Consider the following 27,564-nt stretch of genomic DNA (forward strand, 5'->3'; position numbering starts at 1 on the left):
AGGGGTGTCAGAACTCTGGAGGACCCTTGTCGACGGCCTATACCCCAGTAGGGGTGTCAGAACTCTGGAGGACCCTTGTCGACGGCCTATACCCCAGTAGGGGTGTCAGAACTCTGGAGGACCCTTGTCGACGGCCTATACCCCGGTAGGGGTGTCAGAACTCTGGAGGACCCTTGTCGACGGCCTATACCCCGGTAGGGGTGTCAGAACTCTGGAGGACCCTTGTCGACGGCCTATACCCCAGTAGGGGTGTCAGAACTCTGGAGGACCCTTGTCGACGGCCTATACCCCGGTAGGGGTGTCAGAACTCTGGAGGACCCTTGTCGACGGCCTATACCCCGGTAGGGGTGTCAGAACTCTGGAGGACCCTTGTCGACGGCCTATACCCCGGTAGGGGTGTCAGAACTCTGGAGGACCCTTGTCGACGGCCTATACCCCGGTAGGGGTGTCAGAACTCTGGAGGACCCTTGTCGACGGCCTATACCCCAGTAGGGGTGTCAGAACTCTGGAGGACCCTTGTCGACGGCCTATACCCCGGTAGGGGTGTCAGAACTCTGGAGGACCCTTGTCGACGGCCTATACCCCGGTAGGGGTGTCAGAACTCTGGAGGACCCTTGTCGACGGCCTATACCCCGGTAGGGGTGTCAGAACTCTGGAGGACCCTTGTCGACGGCCTATACCCCGGTAGGGGTGTCAGGCGTAAGTAAGTGAGTAAGTCATTTTATATGGTTATAATGAGTGTTGCAACTCCCCCCCCCCCCCTCATTAGCAGGCAACAGTGCAGCACTCTCTCTCTCTCTGTTTCTGGGCCTTTCTGGCAAAACAGCGCCCCCTACTGGTACTATTTATGGAGATATCAGATTTTTGTCCCGCTGCTTCAGGTTAATCATTTCTGCTTTGAGAGAGACCAGATGCAGGTAGGAGGAGGGAACTTGTGAACTCAATACTGCCGCAATCTTGCGGAGTCAGGTTAGTTAGCTATACGACCTCCTGTTTGTGTCCTGTTAAAATTAAAATGGATGCAGTAAACTCGCCACTGTGCATCCTGGGAACACCCTACACGGTTTTGTTTCTTAGATTCTGGAGGTTCTCATATATTTCTATTTCAGGAGAGGGAGAGAAGGAGAGCGGGAGAGAGGGAAGCTGCTAAGTCTTGCTTTAAATGTGTGAATACAGACGCAGGGCACCGGGAGAACAGGAAACAAGCTGTACTGTACTGTAGTTGAGAGCCAATTAAGCGCCTGTTGGAACACACAACCTGCAGTAGAGTAGCCTGTGCCCACCGAGCTGGAGTGGAGAACCAATTATCTCCACCTGGCTGGTAGGGTGGGGAAACTAATGGGAGACTGGGTCCTGTGTTTACCACTTCCACACTATGTCTGATTTGTTGGAGTGTGTGTGTGTGTTTGGCTGTTGATGAATACGTCTCTCGCGGTGGCCTTATCGCAGTCACTCTAGACCCCAACTCATTCTGTTGTCTGACAACTACCTTTAGAGAGCTAACTAATGGTCCCGACGGCCACCTTTAATTGGAAATCTATGGCTGCATTTATTTTCAAACACAGCTGCCTGACAGCCACAAGTCACGCGCGCCTTTATGTATTATCAAAGCGTGGACAATCAATTGCTGCCGACCGGGGTCTGATATTTCATAGGCGGTAGCTTTATCAATGTATTAACAGCAGGCTGAGGGGGGAAGATGGAGACAGACTGGTGAACAGGTGGTATAGATTGTGTCGGGAGGAGAGCTGCGCTTTGGCCGGGTAGCGGCAAGTGCCATGTTGTGTTCAGAGAGAGAGAGAGAGAGAGAGAGATGAAAGGATTCAGCACTCCATAGGCACATTCTGCTATTCTTGGAGTGGATCTAAGAAGTAGATGTATAGACGATATCCTGAATCCTTTACTGTGCACACTTCCTCTACAGAAGCACCTCTTTTCACGTACTGTAGCTGTCAGCTGTGGGGGGGGGGGGGGGGGGGATTGTCAGATCTTTTTTACAGAAGTAAAAGTAGCAATACAAAAAAGGAACAAAAAAAGCCTTATTCCAAATGTTACTGAAGTAAATGCACGAAAGTATTGGCATCGAAATATATTTGAAGTTCTTAAGTAAAAGTATTTAAAAAAAGACAATTATAAAATAGGGCTGCAGTGGAAAAACGACAATTACAGCCTGCACAAGCCTTGAATTCATGGAGTTGTTTTAGGTTTTGTCGCATTCCTAAACAAATGAATTGATGACCGCCGAGCGAGAAGGAAATATGCTAATGTCTCAGGGTAGCAGGTAGTATAGTATATTATAGTAACTACTGTATACTACTATATGTAGTAGACTCAGCAAGTCTGCAAAAATCTTCATGGGGAGTGTAATTGATAGATGATAATTACTTATTTCATGGGGAGTGTAATTAATATTAATAACTACTCCTTTAATGTATGTTTTGTAATATCATCTACATTTGAAAAGTAACTAGTAACTAAAGCTGTGAATTTTTTTTACTGGAGTAAAATGTACAATATTTGAAGTAGAAGTATGAAGTATAAAAATGGAAATGCTCAACTAAAGTAAAATAACATCAAGTGCAGTTGAGTATTTATTTTCCTCCACTGGCTGCCAGTTGTCGAGTGTCCAGACACCCACTCCTAGGAACACGATTTGTTTTCTTTCATATGGAAAAACTGCAGAGGTTGATGAAATATAGGACTCTCCCTCCCTCCCTCTGCAAGGAAAATGTATTACAGATATATTTACTGTATGTAGAGAGAGTGTGTGTGTGTGTGTGTGTGTGTGTGTGTGTGTGTGTGTGTGTGTGTGTGTGTGTGTGTGTGTGTCGAACCAGTTCTGAGCCCTAGAAAACAATGTGTCACTCACTGGTTGTATGATTCTGCCTGCGGGCAGGACAATACCAAGCACTGGGTCGCGTTGCCTGAAATTCAATTAAGGAACAACCAGCCCAAATGTTGCGCCCCTTATTTCCAAGGAAAATAAGGCACGTCTAAAAAAAGATCTCACTGTATATTTTTGTACAATTGTTTTTTTGTGTGTGTGTGTGTGTGTGTGTGTTCCACATTCAGATTCCCCCAGTGCCCCCACTGATGACACACAAGGTCGTGCCTCAGTGCTGTCATGGGGAAACGATACGTTTTTGGTCCAACTTTTTGATTTAAAGCATTGTGGGTAGGGGCCCTGGACCGTGTGTGTGTGATGTGTGCATGTGCGCGCATGTCTGTCTGTTTGTGAGTGCATTGTGTTGCGAGTGTGTCATGCTTTGGTTTATTTGTGTGTGTGTGGTGTGAGACTAGTACTTTGTGATTTAAAGCTGAGCGTTTAGGGGCCAATTAATCAGATAGTGCTGTCACCAGAGAGAGAGGCTTCTGCTTCTCTCTCTCTCTCTCTCTCTCTCTCTCTCTCTCTAGGAGACTGAGAGCCACACAAAGACTTTAGCTTAATTATGAACAAGTTAAAGTGTTCCATTCATCCATCCTTACCCGCTGTCCCCTCGTCCACATCCCTTTCCAAAGACGGAATGTGCACGCGGGCACACACACACACACACACACACACACACACACACACACACACACTCTTATTTATTTTTTAAATAAATTGCCCTGGAACTATACCGTTGTTCCTTTTTATTGTCATGGCAGCCTTCCGGGCCTAGTGGGAAATAAAACTTCGATGGTGAATCGCATTTCCTGTAAAGATGCCTGCAAAATAAATAAATAAATGAATAACAAATCCCAATTTCACGGCCAAGTCAAGCACCTATAGCATTTTATTCCCTCGGTCTAACCACAAAACACACACACGCATAATTCCTTGATGCCACGCATGTCACAGGCGTTGCAAAGTCACCAACCTGATAGCTGCAGCTCAACAGTTTAATGAATTTCTTAAAGATTTTCACACGCTATTCATCGAGGGCACAACACAGTGTGGCAGTTTTATGTTAATTTATAAATGTATCTGTTTTTTTTGCAGATAGGCTTGACAGTGAGTGATGAATCTGCACAGTAAGTGATAATTACCCAAAGTTCAGCGAGGGCACTGTTTCCTTAGACAGCTCAACACGTTCTCCCTCAAGTTTAGGTCGGCGCTAAAAGGAGAAGTATAATTGAGCGCCTTGTGGCTTAATTAATGAGCCTATGCTAATTATAGCAGAGTGAACAAGGAGGGAGGCCACACGTTTTATTTGAATAGGGAGAGGGGGGGCAGCTCAACTGGACATTGAAAAAAAATCACACCCGTTTGAACTGAGTGGTGCAATCCCCCCCCCCCCCCCCCCCCCCCCACCTCTCTTTCTCTCTCTCTCTCTCATTATCAGGCAACAGAGCATGCTCAGATACAAGTAGGTAGGTAGGTACAGGTACACGGACATTGCTGGTTGTAGGAGTGGTTGCACCACTCAAAAATTGGCTGACACTATTTTCCTGACACGCTCCTTTCTCTCACTAACACACGCTGTATACGCACACGAAAATACGCGCGTGCACACCCGCACGCAAGCATGCAGTCCGCGCGCGTGCACACACCATACAATTCAATGAAACGAAAAAAGAGTCGAGGGGGGTGTCCTAATTTCATATACAGAGAGTTCTCTCCGGCCCTCAACCTCCCCCCTCCAGTGTCGCACAGGTAATTTAAGTTAATCTCCACCTCCATCTGCCTGCCTGTGGTGCTGACCCATCATTTATCGGTTTCTCTTTCATTTCCACCTTTATTGCTATTTCAACCCCCACCAAAACATTAGAACCAATACTACAGCACTGATTCTCTCATCTCCCGGGACCCTCGTGTCTCCTGCAATCACGGCGTCACTGCGTCTTGTCTGACACCTCATCTGACAGCTATGTTATCAACTTAACGACGGAGGCAATTTCCTCTCGCTCTAATGACGAGTAAATAATGCCTTCTTCACACGCAGCCTGTGAGCCGCATGAAAGGGAAAAAGGAACGCCAAGCACAAAACAGAAATAACGCAGGCGATGTGCTTGTTTGTGAACTGAGGCCAGGGACGCCTGTCTACCCTTCTTATCCCTCTCCCCTTCACTTTCCTCGTGACGTGTTTGTTCTCTTTGCGTGCCTAGCTCTCGCTCTGATGTCGTACGGAATGAAAAGTGCATGTTCGTCACAGGTGCAGAGAGGCTGTCAGGGAGAGCCTCGATGGGGCCTCCTTGCATTTCGTGATTACCATTTCAAAGCCATCTTCCCATTTTTTGTTTCCCATTATAATTCCATCTAAGACAATTGTTAAATGAACATCTCTAACTGCTGACTAGGACAAAGATATTTTGAACAGAAAAAAAGAAGAAAAAGATAGAGATGAGAGTGGAATCGCATGCATTGGTAATGAAGGCGAGAAGGTACAGTAGGTAGGGCGGGCATGATCAAAGGTATGCTAATGTCGGGGGTGGTACGAGGGGATTTGGGGTGGGGGGTGCATGTGTGAAGGCGCTCAAATAAGAGGGCGCAGGGGAGGAAGACTTCACCCAATTCACAGGGGATGTCTTCTGGGAAAAGGGCTGGTGGGAGGGAGGCTATAGGGGATGCAGCAATGGTCTTTGGAGATAGAACATATATACCATGTTTAATGCAGTTATAGATAGGCTATTTATAAAAATAGAGGGTACCCGAGAGAGGGTAAAACTCCCCCATGGAGATAGACTTGAGAACAGATGTTGGGTTCTTGTAATTCCTTTGCTTGAGTATCCATGACTGTGAGCAGACGGTTTGCAATTCTAGCAGTGCATAATGTCTGAGATAAATGTTTCATATCACGGTCTGCGGGAGGGAATCACGGATGTCTAGTAGTACTACCGAGGAAGAGTTCTCACTAACACAGTGGGTTTTCAACCCTTTTCATATCATAAGGCCTATTATTTATTGGGCATTTGAGCCACGGACCACTATTTGATGATATTTAGCCTCTCGGACCCAAAATACAGAATATTTTTGTTGTCATGGTTGGATGTTTGTTGTTTATTTCAAATTCTTATCTGTATCTGTGATTATGATATTGTAGCTACAGGTGGATTGATGTTCACAACTGACATTAGAATGCAAATAACCAAACAAAAGGTCACCTTTGTACTAGGGCTGCAACTATTGATTATCTCCTTAGCGATTATTCTATTGATTACTTTTCCGATTAAATCTAATAGGCAAAAAAAATGTAAGTGTCAGTATCTGATCTATATATTGCTGTACAATGACATGCCCAAAGTTGGGATCAATTATTAATTGATTATCTTATTAAATTATCGATTATAAAAGTTTTTACCTGGTGACATATTACATTAGGATGGTTTGGGCCATATGAATCAACCGCGGAACAGAATTGTTAAAAATATACATTTTGGAAGTTGGAGGCATCCATGCGTGATCAGGTTGGATTGAATCCCAGCAGAGCCTTCCTCTGCTCCTCCTGTGCGTATACCTCATACAATCTCCCTCTTTGTTGTCTTGCTGTCTAAAATTAAAAGTTTGGTAGAAAGATATGATTCAGATGCTATCAAGAAAAGGGGAGAAGAAATACTGAGGTTATGAAACATTGACAGCGGTCTTGGTAAGAGAAGCTCTTCAGAACAAGAGCAAAGGCAATTTCTATGTACATATATTTGAAATACAAGATACTTCTTTCCAGCTTTATAGATAGAAGTTCAATGCTGTGATGTCCCAAAACAAAAGCGCTATTGGCAACATTCTCATTATTTCCTCCCTGCAAGGCCACTGAGCTTGTAATGTTTACGGTGCTTTCTGAGAAACTGTATATTAAAACTTGGAAGAGAAAATGGCACAGCCTTTGTGAGGATGCTGCTCATAATTATACCGAGGTCTCTGCCTTGAATGTCCTTCTGTCTGACAATCAAGTTGAGTCTAAAGTGTTTTGACCCTGCCCCGGTCAAACATCATTCAGCATGGTGGACATTGGCTGGCAGGCCCGACGGGGACGGGGACGGGGGGGGTTGTCAAAATGGGTCATTTACCCCTTCTTAAACGGACCACATTGACCGCCTAGTCAAGAGCAGTGTTGTTTTGGGCAGAAAATTTAGATTTTCGTTTTAGTCATAGTCTCTTGAATAGTGTTCATTTCGTTTTAGTCACATTTTAGTCACCCGGAATGTTTTAGTGTTAGTCTAGTCGACTAATTGTCATAAGATGTTAGTGTGTTAGTGCCTGAAGAAGGTCAGTAGACCGAAAGCTTGCCAAACAATAAATGTGATTATGCACAGATGAGTGTGCGGAGCTTCTCTTTATTTTTCTCTTATATTACCTTTGTGGCTCCAGCACCTCCCTTAAGTTTTTTTTCAGCAGATGAGCGGTGGTTATTTTTCAATAAGATGTTAGTGTAAAAATGTATTTTGGCGGGCCTTGATGCCGTCGTAATGACAGATTTTTTTCACTTGCGGAAAATAGCTGATCTACAAGCTTTAGACCATCTATTTTCAGCATGCAACTAATTGTAAAATGACTTATACTGGATCTGTTCCACTAGTCCCTTCCTAACATTTTAGTCTAGCTTTTATTGGTTGACGAAATTGTCAGTATATTTAGTCTTAGTTTTAGTCATCATAGCCTAGTTTTCATTTAGTTTCCATTTAGTTTTTGTCATGGAAAAAGGTAGTCGATAAACATTTTTCGTCTTAGTTTTTAATTTAGTCGACGAAATCAAAGTCAAGAGCACACGCCACTGTATGGCTTCCCTCTCTACTTATGCAAATGAGACCCAACAGCGTTGGCTCCTCTTGCCGGGCCTGCTGCCATGGCTGGTCATCTCTGGCAGTCACAGTTTCAACAGCCTCTCTTGCACGCGTGTGCCTCAGCCAGTGAGTGACAATGGTCATTGTGAGCATGAGAACCAGGGTTAGAAACTGACCCCCCCGTCTTGTCTCGCCTGTCTCTCTGCCCTTGGTTTCCTGTTTCTCTACATTGACCTTTCTGAAATACAGTGAAACATAAAAAAGCAAGGGTGCTCCTTTCGTGGCAGGGGTAAAGAACATGTCCACCACTGTGGAGTCATGGGATTCAAATTCAGATTCTGACTTGGCTATCTATACCAATACAGCTAGCCGTGTTTTTAGCTGAGCGGGGAGGGCAATCATTGTGGCTGCCTTAGCTAGTTAGTCCAATAGGATGGGGTGGCACATGTCAGCAGGGGGGGGGGGGGGGGGGTTGAATGGAAGAAGTAGGACAGATGCATAACATCTTCCCGGTGGGGGCTCCTCACTGGCAACCCAGAATAAATGTTTATAGGGACTACATTTAATTGGCACTGCATTTGGAGATTTATTTGAAAGAATTAAATGCCGAAATAAATTGTGAAAGGAAAATTCACTTGCGTCAGATTTGCTTTCCTTCCTGTTCATTGTCCTCAGCTGGAGACTTTCGATTCAACAAACACAATCTGTCCCCCCCATCTCATTCTCGCTTCTCTGTTTTTTTCTTTTCATTTATTTCCAGACCTCCTCTTGTTCTTCAAAGACTCTCATCAGGGACACAGCTGTTGCTCCAACCATCAAAGTGCTCTCCCTTTGCCTGTCTTAGGTCGCCGATGCTTTTATTCTATCTCCTCTCCACTTCTTCAAAAACAAAATAAGATGAAGAGCAATAAGATGAAGAGCTAAAATACTTGCAAGTCATAACATGATGAAGAGCTAAAATAGTCATAACATGTGGTTAAAGTTAAGCAAATAAACCTTCACTTATGGTGCTTTGCAAAAGTCGAAGGCCACTCTTATTGAAGTCATTTGTCTGAGCAGCAACTTTTTGTTTGAAAAAAAAACAGTACATATTGAATAATCAAATTAACACTCAAAACATAATGTGAAATATCAAACATTTATTCTATTTCTCTGCATTTTTCGTCCTCCTTTGGAACATAAAATTGCAGCAATTCTCTTTGCTTAGTGGTTGCGTCATTTCCCACTAGTCCAGTAGTTAATTCTCCCAGACCGGATTTAACATAGTACCGTACGGCGTACTTCAAAGGCTGAGCTTTAGGGGTGCAATACTGTATTGTATACTATAGTCCTATGCTCCTTTTCAATTACAATTTGCACCCGGGCAACTGACGATATTATCATGGCAGTGTTGTTGTGTTGCTTGTCACTGTGCAGGCTATAACATTTTGTTGAGGTATCTAAAGAGCACAAAGTACTTTAATGACATGCAGAAAATATGGGCTGTTATCCCGAGACTGTCAATCATTGAGAGATTGCCAGTGCAATGGACATGAGTGTCATGGCAGCCTCCAGTCACGTGACTCACGTCTTGTCCTTTCATTACGTTCCTTGTAGGGGTGTAACGATACATTAAGCAACAGCGATATGATACGTATCACAATACATGGTTGACGATACATGGACGATATTGGTTCATTATGGCGATACAATATGATTCAATGATTTGAAATCGATACAGTAACTATACTTAAAATACATTGACATTATTTTAAACTAAGCTAAATACCATGCACAAAAATATAGTATTGATACAATCGATAATTTGCATAGCAAATTATTCGATACCGATTATTTTCATTGCAAAACGATACGATTCGATACAATGTTGCTGTTTTCATTGCGATATACTTTGATTTTTCGATGCAGTTACTATATCGTTATTCGTTACACACCTAGTTCCTTTGGCACCAACACGGAAGTTTGCCCTCACTTGAGAGCATTCGCTCCAGAGCCGGAAGAGGCTAGTTCAACGGTTCAACCAGTACGTTTGTGTTATGTTTGAAACATTTAAAAAATACGCATATACCTATTTTGTATGGGAGTCCCTCACAATATATTTTCAGATAGAGGTCCGTGGCCAAATCAATTTGGGGCTCCTTGACATGAAAATGTTTTAGAAGCACTGGTCTAGCCTTCTGTTCTGGGATGTAAGACTTCCTCCAGTATGTTCTGCATTTTAATGGGATTCTGATGCTAAGGTCACCACCTGATTTACAGGCTGATATCCCCCAGTGTCTGTCAACGTAGTCTGCTCCACATCCCTCATCTTTGACTTCTGAAGCTCCCTCGCGTTTCATCACTTTTTAACACAATACACCAGTGGTTCCTATTCGTTTATTTTTAAATAACAAACGGCATACTATTGGGTTGTGCAGGTGAGCTTTGGAAAACCTGTGGCATTTATAAGGTTAATCTAACCTCATTTAACAACAAAATTACAAAGTAATCACACAATCACTGTGGGTGCGTTCGACTATAGCGCAGTGTGCAAGCGCTCCAAGTGCGCATTTCCGTACACACCCTAAATGTAACCCTAAATTATAAATGTAGCAATCCTGCAGTATATTTTTACAAACGTATGAAGTTTGTGTACTTTTTGTAGCTCCCCAAATTATATTGCATGAAATAACAGATACATTTAACTATAGATTTAAGAGAACCAAAGTAGGGAATTTGCGAGCAGAGCAGATATTTTTGATTATACAACAGGTCTTTTCGAGGAACCTATCTGAAATAGCCATGCATATAAACGAGCATGATGGAACGCCTAATCAAAATCAGCTGTGCTGCGTCTCGCTGCTCTCCCAGAGCAGATCTGGGTGGCTAGGATAGAGGTTTTCTAGGCACATTCTCGGTCGTAGTGGCTACATCCGCCATTAAAAAAATGTTTTTTAGTTCAGTTCTTTCGTTTTTTACTTTACTTTTTTTTTTTCTTTGTACCGTTCTTTCGTTTTTTTAATATCTTAGTTTGAATGAAATTGGGTTTTTTTAAGGGTAGCTGTTGTATAATTGCAATATTACACTTGAGGTCGTGCTTTTCTGTCATTAATGGCACTTCTGTGCTGAAACTTTTTTATTTTTTTATCTTGAAAGTTAGTAGCGAAAGGAAAATAAGGTTGAGGAAGCTCGTTTGAGGGGAACATGATAATTCATTGCACCTTAAGGAGAACATTTCATCGTCGCTAACAATGACTGGTGTTTTATACCCCGCATAATTCCTCTTCCTTGCTTGTTATTTCCAAATGCAGAATACATTATACTTTGTGGTACAAGTGATTATCTCCGAGGAAATTCTCTCCCTTAATTTCTCCAAATATAGCTACTTAAAACATGTTTTCCTTCAGGCTTATTTAGTTAATCAGGGCAACAGTATTATTGTCAAGAGGGTTTCTATAGCACACTTAAAACATGTTAAGTTTCAAATGCTCGTGCTTACACATACTTGTACACCCATCCACACACGGCACACACACACACACACACACACACACACACACACACACACACACATTTACACACACACACACACACACACACACACACACACACACACACACACACACACACACACACACACACACACACACTGTTTAAGAATACGTTATATTATTTCTGCTTTAGTCCAAGTGAATGATGTGGAACAGACATCAAGGGCAAGGTGTTATTCATGATCGGTTCACACAAATGCACATACAAAGTTTCCAGCAGCTTTTTGTTCACTTATAGCAATGCCAGAACGATATTTACACTATCTCATTAGATTATTTATCTCTCCCTCTCCCGTATGCTTCTGTTATTCTTAGATTATGGTCCTGCACAGGGCCATGCATGGTCTCACAAAAAGAACCAAGAAAAAAACGGTCTATTACTTCTTCTTCTTTTTTACTTCAGATGTCCTTCTTTGCCAATGACAGAGATGAGGATGAGATGAGAGTGTGAAAGTTCTCCTTTGTAGAGGAGAAATGAGCTGAGGGGCTGAGCCCAGCAGAGGCTCTCACAGATGTCAACTACCCAATTTACACATGCCAGTGTGTTGCTGACAATGCCAGGCGGCAGCTAATACACAGAGGGGGAAGGCTTTTAGTTTTACTTTCTGGCCATTCATTTTGCACACCGCCAACCAGTGTTGTTTTTGGCAGCAAATTTAGATTTTAGTTTTAGTCATAGTCTCTTCAATAGTTTTCATTTAGTTTCAGTCACATTTTAGTCACCTGGAATGTTTTAGTGTTAGTCTAGTTTTAGTCGACTAAATATCATATGATTTTAGTCAACTAAATCTACAGTTGATTTAGTCGACTAAACTACTGTACTACTAGTTTGGGTGTGTAGCAGGGGTGGGACGATTCACTACCTCCCGATTTGATACAATATCGATACCTATGGTGCCGATTCGATTTATATTACGATTCACAAATATAATGCGATGCGATTCGATATTGCGATTTATTGCATTTTTACAAGTTACTTTTATTGCTTTTATTGTTATTATTTTTTAAACGGCCTGGGTCAGCCTAGCGGTCCAGGCACCTTGGCTGGTAATTGAGCATGACGGTGTGTCGTGGGTTCGAGTCCCGTTCCTGACGAACTTTGCTGTGCTTTGTATCCGTCAATAAAAGGCAGAAAAAAAATCTTTAAAAAAGAACATTTTAAAACAATTTGAATCAATAGACCATGTCAAGTTCAACCCTACTAGAAAATGTTTTAAACAATTCTAAACAGCATAGACCATTAAGAGTTCAATGATACACGTCAGTCTACATAATGTCGATTCTGAACTTTGTGGCATTATACAGTAGGCGGATATCATGCATGAACCCCAAATTGCTCCCGATGTGCTGGTTGGTACCTTGCATGGCTTCCGCCGCAACCGGTGTATGAATGTTTGTGTGAATGGGTGAATGTAATGCACTATGTAAACTAAAGCGTCTTGGATAAAGGCGCTATATAAATGCACCATTTACGTATAGTTGAGTAATACAGTATCTATAGTTTGACTCAAGTGCTGTGGTTGAGTATACTTTGTCCACCATATGGCTAACCATGAGAGGAGCGGCGTTAAAAGCTTCCAGCTTGTCTTGCTGCCGGAGTCAGCCGAGGGGAAAGTTGATATGTGATATCTAGGGGAGGCAAAGAGAAGAATCGTCAACTCAACGCCACCATGAAATATTAAATGCGATGGTGTCCAACGGCACAGAAATCCAGTTTGCCAGTCCCTGAATGGGAGCAATCACTGCAGCGCTGCCCCGGGTTTTCTATGGGGAGACAGGATAGTTCAGTTCTGATAAGATGTTCGTGCTGGTGAGAAACAGGCATCACGGTTCCCATGGGAGCACGCGCACAGATGCACACGTGCACACGCACACACACACACACACACACACACACACACACACACACACACACACACACGTAACAGAGATGCTATCTCTAAGTACTGTAGCTTCCAGTCTTCCTTCAGTTTCCGAGCTAACAACCCCAAGGTCCTAGAAAGCTATACTTTCCATCAAGGACTGCGGCCAAACGTGAGTGGCATTTAAAATGTAAATATTTGGCCAAAAGGGTTGCAAAAAAAAAGAAAAAAAGGGATCGTTCCACAACATCGCTTAACCTGAACGCACCCTGGGTTGTTCTTTCTCTGCATGTAACCCGGAGGCTGTGGTTTCAAATGATATTCTTCAGCTGAGTGATTATCCAATGTGCCTTGACCACACTTCCATTCAAAATGGCCAGCAGTAGTGCCAGCAATCCATCCATCAGGAGTCTCCCCAACCCCCCTTCTTCTACTTTAAAATCCCTGTTATTGCTTTGGGAGCTAGAGCTGCTGTGGCATTGATTTGAATCACCACCGTCCCTACATTTTATTTTCCTCCTCTTTTCCCATTTCAATGAAATCTCATAATTGTATAAAAGTGAGGAATCATTCAATGATAAATGGAGGCTAGTTTTACGGAGGACAAAGAATTTTAATTTGGACATGATGCCTATTGTGATGGTGAATACTGTAGAAGTACTTTTGTGTTGTCCTCAGGCAACAGGACATTTGTTTTCCTTCAACAAGAGACGAAACTGTTTAGTTAAGTATTCCTTTCCTTTCATGGATTTCGTATTGTCTCAGTCTGTTTACTTTTCTTTGTCCTTTTTTCAGTGCAATGTCCTCTGAAGGCCGTGCGCTGTTGTTCGCATAAATGTTACTAAATGAAATTAAATTTAATGGAATTGGTCTATCAAAATCTTAATGAATAATAATTAAAAGCAATCAAAAAGATTAACATTGTAAAATGATAGGTTTGTATTTAAAATCAATAGATAAAACAATATAAGTAAGAAATCTATGTCACACATTATGCCTTATTCACCAATGCCTATACTGAGTTAATGTCTGTTGTTTTCTTAACCCATTCTGGGCGGGAACCCCTCTTGGGGTTCTGTACAGTATGTACAGTATTCAAAAATGTAAAATTGTTGATGCTGCTATATATTAAGTTTTTCAGAAAACGTAGGTCAGGATTTAGAAGCCAAAATGGGTTAAAAGGTGCTTGTACAGTATGCGTGTTGTGTTTGTGCAAGAGATCTCCAAGGCTCTTTCTCTAGAACTTCTCTCTCTGTGGAACTTGAACAGGCTTGCACCAGCCATATAGTCCCCACTCCCCACTATTATCAATGTAATTAAGCAATCCTTGACGCACGCACGCACGCACGCACGCACACGAGCCAGTCCCACTTCATAAGCGCACACAAACAACAAAACCCCCATCCTCTGTGGACTGGCAGAGCCACGGGGGATACTGTGGCCTCTTGGTAGCCCACTCCACTTCTCCACATCTCTGAGAGACGGTATGATACAAAATCTTACTTACTGTCCCTGTGGGGGATTTCAGCGGATTTCTATTACCTACAGCAATTGTCTGATGGGGTGGGCAACCTTTTAGGGCCCTGAAATCTTGCTCAGCCCCGCCCGGCCTGTTTCGAAATATCCTCCCGTCCACTTCCTGTTTATACTCCGTTTTAAAAGCCTTCTCAGAATCTAAGCTGCATCACCGGTGATTGAACTGATCACGGAAGTTCCGGGCTCATTTCTGACTTTATGCTGCATCACGCTTACAAAATGAACGCTTCTGAAGAGAAATGTAAAAGTTATTAGCGAGTCTTAGTAATGGTGGATTTAGCTTCCTGATTTTGGGGGAAATGGAAAGTGAAATGATTCAGAAAGCATCCGGCTGGCAGTCAAGCGACAGCGCCAGGAGGATCTTCGTGGTAGCTAACTTGTTAAAATACAAATTACAGCACTTGGTCCAGTTTAATGTATGGTAAACTTATGAGATTTCAGTTCCTTCCTTCCTTATTATTTCCTCATCTGCTGAAAGATTTCGTCATAAAGTGTGTTTACAACTTCTGCACAGTTGTTGCTGATGAGACTAATGCATTTTCAATTTGATATCCTGTGCAGACTTTGTGTGTATTTTGTCTCATCGGTCATCGCATAATTATCAAAAAATTGGCAGAAATGTTGGTTTCCTTTTGTAAACGGCAAACTTTTTTGTCAAATAGACTTGAGTAAAATTTGAAAACTTGAAATCTCAAATATCTTCAATCTTATTGAACTGGTTGATGTGTCCAGACAAAAACAGCGTTTTACATGTATTTGTCTTTGAACATCATCTTTGTCCAAATATATAATAATAATAAAACAAACCCAATGATCACTGACTGTTTAGGAGGAAATAGGAATGTTGTACTGCCTCAACTGCCCCACTCTTCTGGAGGGAACATCTTTCAGAAGTAGCCAATCGTGGAGCATTGTAGATCAGCTATCTCTGGAAAAGTCATTTGTTGTCGAAGGAAACGAGCAGACCAAGTACAGAGCATTTCAATGCTTATTGCTGATGTGGCCAGCTCAGCAGACTTTGCATTTCTATCAAAATCACATTTTATTATGCTTTCTCTTATCTGTCAATAATAGTCAAATACACTGATTGAAGAAACGTGGTCTCAGAGCTCTACACAACAGCATAATGTAAAACCCTCAAGTAGCCTACTGTATGTATGTAAAACCCTTAAAGGTCCTACATTCATCCCTTTTATTTGGGGGCAGTGGTACTTGGTACTGCAGCTAAAACTGCTTTAGAAGCCAGACAGAAATTACATGAGCTGGTTAGTGGTTATACCAGAGTGGTGATTTAGGCACAAACCATTAGAAATACGTTTGATAGACATAAACAATATGATATTAAATGTTTAAACCGTTTTAAAATGCATGTTGCAGTTACTGTAGTTCCATAATTATGTTTGCTGCAAGCCTGCAATCCATCCAGGGAGAACAGTGCTTGTTTGATATAGGCTAGGACATGTTTAGCATTTCCAAATTATTTCTACATTCTGAAGTGATAACACATTCACTTTATCCGCATTCTCAAAATAACCAAGAGAAACAGCAATTAATTAGTTGGTCTTTTACAGTAAATTGGGAGTGCAGTCCTTATGGGGTCGTTATTTTCATGCAGATTCAATTCACCAAAGTAGAAAAGTGCTTAGTGATGGGATTCAGAAGTCTAAACCGTAAAGCATACAGCTTGAACGAGTCATAACTTTATCAAAACCGTTTTATTGGGATCGTTTTGCTAGTGCCAAATTGGTTCTCTGCCCCCAAAGCAAACACTAGTAGTCGTGTGTCATACTTTACCAAAGCCTATAATTTAGATTTGTAACAATGACAGGGAATTACGGAAACTCAGAAGAAAGGCAACACGAATATAATTAACAAAGAAAGAACACAGACTCACCAGAAAAGAGATATAACCGACACCGAGTTATGCCTAATTTATGCTGAGCTGAGTAAATCAGCTATATGTTCGATGTGCGACACCGTCATCAAGTAATTATAAATCAGGCTTTAGAGAGCCGCATCCCAACGCATGGCCGAGTTTGTTGGTGTCTCCAAAATAGGCCAGTTGCTAAGCCACAGTGATTTATGACCCCTTTGCTGCAGTCGGCGCTACGTATAATTCCTCTCCGTAGCTTTTTTATATGCTCAATATTGAAATATAGCCTCTCACCAACGGCCTCACTTGGCATTATTTACATTAGCCCAGGTTGTTTATTCCGGACCCATTCCTCCTGCTCTCCTCCTTCCTCCATCCCTCCCTCCCTCCCTCCCCCGCTTTCTCTCTATCCTTATTTCATTTGCTCTCCCCGTGGTGATTTACCTCCGAAACCTCTATTTATCCACCGCTAACAAATTGGGTTATCATGCTCCACCACTCCCCTATTCCTTCTGTGCGTTCCCTCTTCTTTACCTGTCTGCCACTGTGCACCGCCATGCCTCCTCCCTGTCCCAAGCTCCCCCCCCCCCCCCCCACACACACACACACACACACACACACACACACACACACACACACACACACACACACACACACACACACCCCCCTCTGCCCACCACACCCCTCCCCTCAGCCTCGGCTGCTGACTTATGAGATGCCAAGTGTGAAGGATGGCGTCTGCCACAGAGGATGTGTGTGTATTAGTGTGTGTTTGGGTTAACATTCTTTGTCCTTCTTGCCGTGTGTGTGTGCGTGCGTGCGCGTGCGTGTGCGTGTGTGCGCGTGCACCTTCCTAGTTGTTCCACACCACTGCTGCCTCCTGTTGGCATGACCATTATGACAGGAGGCTGATCCGTGAAAGGTTGGAGAGATGCGCACGTACAGTAGGGGCGTGCATGTTTTGAGGTTGTGTGTGCATGTGCACGTTTAACTGCTGCAGGATTGATTGCTGGACTCCAGTGATGATTTCAGATAGAACATACACAGACAGGCAATGACAATTTGTTCCACAGGAATAATGGGGCCTGCATCATCAGGTGTGTGTGTGTGAGTGTGAGTGTGCGTGTGCGCGCGTGTGTGGCCAAATTATATATTAGGCCACTGACCGCCATCTGAAAAGGTTTTGTGCCAGGGACCCCCGGAAGAAAAGATTTAAAATAAATGTAATTATTATTATCATTAACTAAAATGCTTTCCCGGGTTTAATGGGTCAGTTTACTGTCCTTTCCTTGTATGCTCTTCTTTATGGGGACATGAATACTGTGCGTGTGTGTGCGCATGCGTGCGTGCGTGCGGCCGTGTATAGGCCAGCAGTAGCATGCTGGGCTCCACAGGCTAATGTGGGCTTGACATTTACACTTGGGTGACAGGGTATGTGGGAAAGGCCAAGTGCTGTGGCGTAAAGCAGCCATCGAGCGAGTAAACCATGCTTTAACCACTGATAAAACCTGCAAGATGCTGAATGTCAAGAGGCTCTCCATGCAGTTCGTAATGTCTTGAGGTGTGTGAGACTCCTTTCTGTGCGACTGCACTCTCAGGCTTTAATTGAATACATTTGACAAGCGCCACTCGACAGACATGTGACAAAGTATTAGGCACATTAGCCTTGCTAAGCTGCATGGTCCCTGAATGTAGCAAATGATCGATTGAATGACGCTTGTCACGACCTGGCCCAAGAGAAAGAGACTGAGAATGGCAGCGTGGTACAATGCACCTGATTACTCCTTTAGTCCAGCCTACAGGAGTTGTGGGAAGGGACACGATATGCACAGACCAACACAGGCCCATACTGTAGGTCAGGCCACAGGGACTGTTTTATTAGGACACATTTATGCATGCCAAATTGATCGATTGAGTTATGACTTTTCTACTTTAGAGTAGGATTTAGCTGTGTACCATATAAAGGTGCATTCACAAAAACATAATGACATCGCCTATAGATTGTGGGGAACATGTCACTCTCTTGCTTTCACACAGTGTTTTCAACATGTCACTTTCACACTGGACGCAACATTTTCTCGTAAAGTGATATCACTTGAGTTGAACATTCAGTGCCGCTTCGGGGCATCATTAAATTGACATAAAAAGATATTTCACTTTCACATTTTTTGGGGGCAATTTTATCACTTACTCAGGCGTTTGTGAACACCCCATACAGTTTTTAAAGGGGCTACAAGCAGTGGTTCCAAAACTGGGGTCCTTGAGGGAGTTCCAGGGGGTCCCCAGCCAAATGACAGTTTGGAACCAAATGTGGTTCCATTTGTACACTCTCTGAGTTAAATTAACATTGATTTTACAATATAAATTGGGTCTCAGAGATAGAAATGCCATCAAATGGGGGTCCGTCCGTAGCCTAATGCAGGTCAAACTGGGGGATCCTTGAAATTAAACGGGTTAAGAATCACTGCTAGAGCCGTCAAAATCTTCTTTTATGGGGCTCCTCCTTTATGGGGCTCTTCTTTCCAATGGGGGTCCGTGGGCTAATTAGTATCATTTTGAGGGTCCTTGACATGAAAGAGTGTGAGAACCACTGGGCTACAGTACCGCTACACCATGCATTTACATTAATATACATTTTTATACAGGTTGAAGTCTAAACAACCACTCAGACATTGAATATTCATGTTCTGTGTTATTCCAAGGCATTTCAGCTGCAATTCCAAAATGTGCTGTTATTGGAAGTGTATTGTGTACTTTGTGTAGGTTATTGTGAAGTGAGATTTCCCCAATAAGGCATGCAAGACTGGGCTTGACGCTTTATCCAACCTAATAAGACAGTGCTAAATACACTAAACTACATAATGATTTGCATTACTGTGTTTAACTGCAGGCACTACGAGCAGGATCATTTAATAACTTTAATGAGGTAAATGTCTTGGTTTTGTTTGATTCCTTTTAATTTAATTGCTGTCTTTGCATCATTCCTCTGCTGGTGTAATGGCTGTAGGTGCCCATATTATAAGACACTTAAACCAGATTGATCCCGGCACCGCTGTATCATTGTAGGCAGTGGTCTGTAAAGTAACTAAGTACTGTACTTAAGTAAAATTTTGAGGCATTTGTACTTTACTTGAGTATTTCCAATAATTTTACTTTTAGTCCACTACATCTCAGAGCCAAAATTTGTACTTTAACTTTGTACTTACAATTCTTTGAAAATAATTCTAGTACCGGTGAAATTATTTTACCGGTACTAGAAAACATACATTAACCACTTCAACCCTATACATTTCGGCCATTTGAAAATAGCAGATCTACTTGTACTGTAGATCGGCTATTTTCAAAAGATTTGTTTTACACATTTTGAACTTGGGACATTGTGCAATATGAGTACTTTTACTTTTAGTAGCCTACTTTCAGTACATTTTGATGCCGATACTTCTGTACTTTTACTTGAGTACATTTTGATGCAGATACTTCTGTACATTTTGACGAGGGGAGGTGTCCTGAACCTTTAAGTAAAACATTTGAGTACTTTTTCCACTTCTGGTTGTAGGAGAAGACATAGCCGATCTCAACAACTCATCGCATTATGCGACGTTGTGACACTGTAATTTCTACGTTTGAAAATTGCTATAAATGTGTGTACCGGTGGCATGACTAAACATTTCTATATTTGTGTGTCTTTTTTCAATTTATAATTATGAAAATGAAAATATCTGAGATACAAAGGTGGCATCACTTGCTTAGATTTGCCAAACAGTTTAACGACAAGTTTCTCAAAACCGAAGTTTTGATGAATCCAATATGTTTCAAAGTTGGGCATTCAGAGTTGTGCCTGTGAGCTTTTTTGCTTTTCTGTAATTTAATTTAATTAACTTTCCGTATTGTTTTAGAACAAACGGTAGACTACTACAATTATGTGACAATAATAGTTGCTTTGATATCCCCAGGTTCTTTTGATTTTCTGTTGTTGTGGTCCTTGGTTTAGGCAGTCTCACGGGTGTAAAAACACTCTTCCTGAGCCCTGGGCTTTGAAACACCTCAGATGCCTGCCAGGCATTCTATTCTATTCTGCATTGTCAAAAACAGTTCGTTACTCAGATGTTGTTTGTCCTTCATAATCCTTTTCTCCCTGCTCAATCACCTGGGAAGGAAGGATACATTTATATTTTAGGGGATTTGTTTATCTCTCCCCCCCCCCCCCCCCCCTTCTGTGCTGTATTTACATGATTTAGATATAGGCCACAACAAACAAAGAGCAGGGAAACATGCACAACATGACTTTTCTTCAAATCCAGCCATGATAGAAAAAGTCATATGAAACATACATGATCTGTGATCAGCTCATCTGGTGATTGAGTTTGACTTTTCTCCCCTATGGAATCATAGAGGACTAAACCTGGCATGATACAAATGCATTATTCTTTTTTTATTGAATGTGTGCGTGTGTGTGTGCGTGCGCAGTAGTGATGCGCAGGCGGTCTTTTTTTCAGAACCCGCCCGTCCCGCCACAGGAGCCAGCCAGCACCAATAAAAAGTAGCCTAATGACCGGCTTTTCAACACCCAGCAAATCCAGTCCATTCAATTGCTTTCGAGAGAGAGAGAGAGGGGAGGGGCAGGGACGTGCAGAGGGGAATTGAAAGGCAGGGGCTGAATTCGAAAAGGCACCTTTATTTTTTTATTTTACATTTCTCCCCAGATTTAGGGGAATATCTAATTTGAAACACTGACTAGTAGGAAATTACCCAACCAATCTGCCCTGCAGCCCAAATGACTGTTATTAATAAGTATCGCATAATCACATTCGCTTGATTGCCTAGACGTGCCTGTCAGTCAGAACTCAGAACGTTTGAGAGAGAGAGAGAGAGAGAGAGAGAGAGAGATTAGAATGAACAGTAACCTTATAGCCTATTATCTGTCTCGTACCAGTTCACTTCACTCGTTTTGGGTGGGCAGTGCAGCGCACCCAAAATAGAAGCTCTACAAGCGTCCCCTGCGACGCGTTGTGAGCTTGTAGATCTGCTATAATTGTTTGCATGCCTGCACGGCATCGCACTCCATGGAGCTCGCCAGAACCGTAGTAACCGTAGGATTAAATTAGTTGTGCAGCCCGCCAGAACTGTAGCCTACGTTTTCCAGGGTTTATATTCTTTAATCCATGTTTTCATCGGATCGAATCGATAGCTGCCTCTCGTTAGCATAACAGTCAAAGTGGGACAGTGGCCGCGGCCATTTTGAAGATGCGCGCGTATCCACTTTACTTCATTACTTCTAACACGACAAGCGGCAGGACCGCGATGGGCTGTCAAAAACACAATCTTTTGTTAAAATTGGAATCATTGATTTAGAATAAGAGTGAATGGAGCTGGATGACGGACTAGCCGGAAATGACATTGACTGTTGCCCCATCAACGCTCCCAGGCTGTAGACTGGTGCACTCTGTTATGAAACGAGTAATGTTCTGTCTTTTGATTAATCTCCGTCCTGGGCGTCTTGGCCGGCCAGAGTGTTAACCACTTCAGGCCTGCATTTTGGCTATTTGAAAATCTAACAAGCTCTCAATGCGTCGCAATGAGACAGCTAGGAGTTTCCGTTTGAAGATTGCCACTAGCTATATTTGTGTAAAGTCACACAGATGATGAAATGTACCTTTCCAGTCCCCAGAGACTTGCAATTTAGTAATTAGCAATATTATGAATGCTCCCTCATGTTCTATGTCTCACCTTAGCATGTAATTAAATCCGGTTCGGCAGTGTTGAGTAACTGCCATATTTCTGTTTAAAAACCTTTCTATTGTTAATTGGTGATAATAGATGGCTCAACATAAGGCTTTGACTTGAGCTATTGAACGTAATTAATTGAATGAGCAAGAGCTAAGGGGTATGTTAATTGTGATTGATTGAAGGTCGTTAAAAGAAATAATGTGATGAAGCATAGTGGTTTCTTAGTGATTGGGCTCAACCCGTCTGGTGTCAGACAGTTGGCATTCAGTGCATGCATTGATGTTTTGAAACTGGTGCTTCTGTTTATCCAGCTCTGTTTTTAGCTCTGACTCTCGCAGTCCCCCCAAAACATATTTTCACATTCTGTATATATTGCTAAGTTATCAACCGTGGCATTTACACAAAGCATGTGGTTTGATGTGTTGCGATGGGTTTTGCTGCCTTTTATTGAACCTGCACACATGCACTGCATACTGCACGCACACAGGCATTCACACACACACACACACACACACACACTCACACTATGGGCTGCACGATATGGACAAAATATCATCTGTATTTATACCAAATAATGCGATATCGATATTCTATATTTTAAGTGTTGCAACATTGAAAACAAAACATTATTCAAAAAGGTGTTGGTGAGTTCGCTAACGCACAGGACCGCAGGGCCATGAACAATGCAACTTACAGTAGCACAGTCCCCCCCCTCCACACACACATTTAACATCTTTATTTGCATTCACATTTAACAAGACATTCTTGAACACAAACAATAGTGGATGCGCAAACTTGAAAAACTCTACAACTCTACAAGTTCAGGATACAGATCAGGGGTACAGACAGCATCGCCTTCTCATGGCGACTGCCAATTATTGCAGACACTGAACAGAATTTTGCCGATGCCTTAACTCTCGGCTTGGGTATGCCTGCAATCTGCAGGCCCCTCACGACTGATTTATGGACTTTACTGAGGCTTCCAAATATGAACACAAGTAGTTTACATTTATAGCCAAGCTGTATAATAGCATCCTTAAGACGCTGGTACTTAAGCACCTTGGAAGCAAAGTCTCTTCCAGACTGTGGTCAAATGTACATGCCACTTCCAAAATGGTCACTTCTCTATTGTCCTCATCAACAACAACAATATGATATGATGATATGTGTATTAGCTGTGACATCTGAAAAGGCATCATTTTAATTATTGTGCATGAACATGGCAGTTGAAACACGTGATCGAGTGCTTATACATTTTGGCAGATGATGAAGCGTATGAACTTGTCCTTAGCTAATAGGTCAACCATTGCATTGACTGGTGATATATACTGAGATCAAACAGTTGGTAATAATGTCCTCAGAAACTGCTACAGATTCAGAGTCAGGTCGAACCTAACACAGGGATACTCCAGTTCTCAAACAGAGGTCATTGAGGTCTGGCCAATCTGACGACACTCCAGATATATATATATTTTCCTACATAATGCCTAATTTGCATATTTAAAAATGTTAAATTTATAATACAATAAATCATTGTTTTCGTGCAAGTACTCAATTGGGGAACTGTCATGGTGATAACAATCTAATATGGTTTTGCCCACTCAATTCATAATTAATGTTCCAATGTTGGAGCTCTGGCTCATGGACTAAGAACCAAAACTAACTGAACCGGTTCCATTGGGAACCAACCGGGGGAAAAGGGGCCTAAGTGTTTTACATGCTAGATGGACGTTGGAGAAGAGGTGTTGTACGAGTGACAGTCTAGTCAGGGCAACCTGCCTAATGGCCTCCAACTTCATCAGCAGTGGTAGTGGTCAGGTTCAGCCTAGCTGTAAACTCGGATGTTATGTACTCAACCTGTTCTTTCCATTCCCCTGCGATATTAAATCTATGCTCTAGGTAGTTGTATGACTCATGTAGGTCATACACACGTATGGGCTGGGAGTTAATGATGAACTCAGGGCTTTTGTCAGCCTTAGACTTATACCAGCGGTTGCCACCACTACGCCTCTGGTAGAGAACAGCACGCAAACACCAACAGGAGCATGAAAGAGGGAGAAACGGAGCGGTGGTTTATTTTCCAAGGGGCACAGGCTAAAACAGAGGCTGGCTCCAGAAGTGGATGATCTGTTGACGATTTTTGCGATACTGATATTGCGCATGTTTATATCTCTAGAAACGATAATGATACATTGTGCAACACACACACACACACACAAATTGTTCCAGCGACTGTCTTGTCTGCTTTTGTTTATTCAGGGTCTGGCTCAGGACTGTCTTCACTATTCGGCTGACGAACAGCTCTGCACACCATCGTTCATCTTGTAGTCATTCACAGCCGGTATAGAGAAGGCCATTCTGCTGTCACTGTGATGTTCACAATATCTGCGTGAGTTTCCATTTTATTCCGGGGAAGCTCGAAGTTATACCTCCTCACTTCGTTTGAAGATAAATAGTGCTGGGGTGACAAATAACATTCATGGTCTGCATTTCAGAGAAGCTGAATTATGCATATCTGGTAATGAGCTTTGCTTCCTAAAAGGATATTGGTACTTCACCACCAGCGGATGTTTTCTTTGTTTTGTTTGCTGGTTTATCATCTATCCTGCTTCCTTGTTTTTGGTTTCAGGGAAACAAAAAAACTAAACAAACTGGCTTGTAGATTAAAATCAATGCTGCCGAGTGCATCTCAATCCAAGCCTGTCCATCTACATGTGACATGTGACAATTGTTATAGATTTTCTTGTCTGCAATTTAACCACTGTAAACCTAGCCTGACATGGCCTGTCTAACTGCGTAGAATAGATATTAGTCTGAGATCTTCGACCTGTGTGGAATATTTCTGTCCAAGGGTCGGTTACAAACGACACAGCAAAGTGGGCTCTGATTGGTCAGCCACACTCCTGGGTGAGTGAGATGTAATTCAAACCGAGGAGGAGGAGTGACAGACCAATCTGCCCAGATTTATATATTGCGACTGTAGGTCGCAGATGACTATGAAAACCTGCAAAACACTGTCAGTCAGTGAGTCAGTCAGTCCGTCCATCTGTCCGTCCGTCACGCCTCGTGACACCCTCCATATATGTCCGTCACTCATCGTGACACGCTCAATATATGGCCGTCTCCATTATATGAGGAACACGACACTGACCTCATCAAACCCTATATAGCCAGACATGGAGAAGACTGGATCCCCAAAGTTGTTAGCACAGACACGCCCGGCAGCCGGCGAAAACTAGAGGTCTCAACAGGCCTGTCAATTTGGGCGCGGCCCTTCCTGGGCCCTAACTGGTCTGGCCCGAGGCACCGCCTGGCCTTAATTGGCACATTTTTTCCCAGCTGTAACAGATTTGTCTGGTTTCAAGGCTACTGTAAACTTGGCATCCCATTTTTGGTATGACATAATTCGTCGGAAATCTTCAAACATATTCTGTTTCCCCTGTTGAAATTAGCAAAAACAGAGATGTGCAAGATCACGTGTCGCAACGCGTCGCGTTGTTGGCTTGTGTTTTAAGTGTGTTGTGTTTGCCATCCCCTATTTTTTCTGCTCTATTACCAACTGAACCGTAACAGGCAGACATGGCTGCAAAAAATCCAGGAAGGAATGAATGTAGAAACAAAGTAAACAGATGCTTTGGCAAAGGTACCATACACTTATTGAAGAGGACTCCAGTAAACAGATGTTTCTAAAGAAGTAAAACTGGAAGCATGGGAGATGAAAATGACTGCAAAGGTGGAGGTGTGTGTGTGTGTGTGTGTGTGTGTGTGTGTGTGTGTGTGTGTGTGTGTGTGTGTGTGTGTGTGTGTGTGTGTGTGTGTGTGTGTGTGTGTGTGTGTGGTCCATGTTTTTGTTTAGTTTTTAACCTGCTGTTTGAGGCAGTAATAAAGTGAGTAGATAAGAGATCAGAATTGCCAGCTAATTTATAAATCCGAACTAATAAAATGCACAGGCTCTCGAACTCTGGCTGCCTTTCCTGTCATCACATTAAAACATTTACTGTACTTGACACAGGAAATACGTTTTCGGTCCAAAAAAGTTCTTCCGCCAGAGATTACAATTTAGCCATTCAGCAGACGTATCCAAAATTACAAGTGCACAATCAGAGTAAATGGAAGGAACCCTATAGTTAAAGGTAATAATAACCATAAACTTATCCAATACTGAACCACTGAAGTTCTCCACATACCGGCTCTGACAGTGATACAACTGGTTTCCGGAAACGGTTCGGAGCCGATGATATAATGTATGAGATTTTGGCCCATGTGCCTCTCTACATCACAGACTCAATGTGCTATTGAGTATCCAGCTGTCATTAGAGGACTCCATTAAAATCCTCTTTATGAATTCTATGAGCATCCTGACTCAACCACAGTCCCCATCCATCAAGAGAGAGATAGAGGTGTGTGTGTGTGTGTGTGTGTGTGTGTGTGTGTGTGTGTGTGTGTGTGTGTGTGTGTGTGTGTGTGTGTGTGTGTGTGTGTGTGTGTGTGTGTGTGTGTGTGTGTGTGTGTGTGTGTGTGTGTGTGTGTGTGTGTGTGTGTGTGTGTGTGTGTGTGTGTGTGTGTGTGTGTGTGTGTGTGTGTGTGTGTGTGTGTGTGTGTGTGAGAAATGTGAATGGCATTGTGCGTGTGCATTCTGCAGCAAGATTCTGCTGTGGGTATTTCAGGCTGCCAAGTACGTCTCAAGTAACTTATAATAATATAAGCGGCCCATTCATATTCCAGTTTTAGTTGATAATGTGACCACCGACCACACATCTCTCTGTTTCTACTAACCACTGGTCACCTCTTCACCGAAAACTGGAGTATGAATAGGCCTTAAACCACCTCCCGCTGCGCTCGTGTCTCACCATGCCACGGGTGACGGATTGTAAAATCCACGGTAACCTGAGACCTCTTGTGGCTTATTGCTTTATTTTGTAATTATAATCCAAATCTACAAAGTAACTGGTAACTAAAGTTTTCAAACTAGAAATGCACTCTGTAGAGAGACGCCAACTTGCGCCTTGCACACAAGTAGGCCATGTATCGCCTATACTTGTGCGCAAGCAGAGCGCGCTCACCACTGGCATCACCGCTTAAAAGAAACTGATATCTTATGATATATTGTGTCACCATCAACGTCACCATCAACAGCCAATAAGAGAGCACCATTATTGGTGACGTAATCAAATGGATGCTGGTCCCTGATTGGGCAAGAGAGGATACAGACATTAATACCCCAACATACACATACATACATACATAGCTGATCGCAGTACTTGCACTCTCTGCTTGAGCAAGTAATAATAATTAAAAGCAGTAAAAGTGCAATTTTCGCCTTTAGTGGAGTAGA

This window comes from Protomyctophum bolini, assembly GCF_963924005.1.
Source record: "Protomyctophum bolini genome assembly, chromosome: 17".
NCBI lineage: Eukaryota > Metazoa > Chordata > Actinopteri > Myctophiformes > Myctophidae > Protomyctophum > Protomyctophum bolini.